Here is a 1,000-nt window from a genome sequence, read left to right on the forward strand (position 1 = left end):
ATGCGTTCAAGTGTACTTTCCACTTTCTCTTCTGTAAGGTTCAGTGTGGCTGGCTTTATGTTGAGGTCTTTGATCCATTTGGACTTGAGTTTTGTACATGGTAATAGATATGTGTCTATTTTCATTCTTCTACATGTTGATGTCCAGTTATGCCAGCACCACCTGTTAAATATGCTTTCTTTATCCATTTGATATTTTTTGTTCCTTTATCAAAGATCAGGTGTTCAAAGATGTGTGGATTGATATCCATGTGTTCTATTTGGTTCCATTGGTCCTCCTGTCTGTTCTTATGCCAATACTAGGCTGTTTTCAGTACTGCAGCTCTGTAGTAGAGTTTGAAGTCAGGGATTGTGATGCCTCCAGAAGTTCTTTTCTTGTACAGGATTGTTTTGGCTATCCTGGTATTTTTGCTTTTCCAAATAAATTTGAGTACCGTTCTTTCGAGGTCTTTGAAGAATTTTTTTTGGCATTACATTGAAAAAAAACCATACAAATGTCTTAAATGTAAATTTTTAAAAAGATTTATTTATTTATTTATTTATTTATTTATTTATTATGTATACAACATTCTGCCTCCATGTATGCCCTATGCCAGAGGAGGGCGCCAGATCTCATTACAGATGGTTGTGAGCCACAATGTGGTTGCTGAGAATTGAACTCAGGACCTCTGGAAGAGCAGTGTTCTTAACCACTGAGCCATCTCCCCAGCCCTTAAATGTAATTTTTATTTTTTATTTTTATTCATGTATTTGAAACAGGGTTTCTCTATTTAGTCCTAGCTATCCTGGAACTTGTTGTGTAGACCAGGCTGGCCCCAAAGTCATAGATCCTGCTGCCTCCCAAGTACTAGGATTAAAGGCATGCCACCACCCTTGGCTTAAATGTATTTTTTAAGAAGCCCCAAACAAAAGTAGCAGCCAGGTGTGATGGCTCATAACTCTAATCCCAGCCCTGGGGAGGTAGAGGCAGGATATTCATCTAAAGTTCAGCACAGCCAGAG

This window comes from Microtus ochrogaster, chromosome 7 (assembly GCF_000317375.1).
Source record: "Microtus ochrogaster isolate Prairie Vole_2 chromosome 7, MicOch1.0, whole genome shotgun sequence".
Lineage (NCBI taxonomy): Eukaryota > Metazoa > Chordata > Mammalia > Rodentia > Cricetidae > Microtus > Microtus ochrogaster.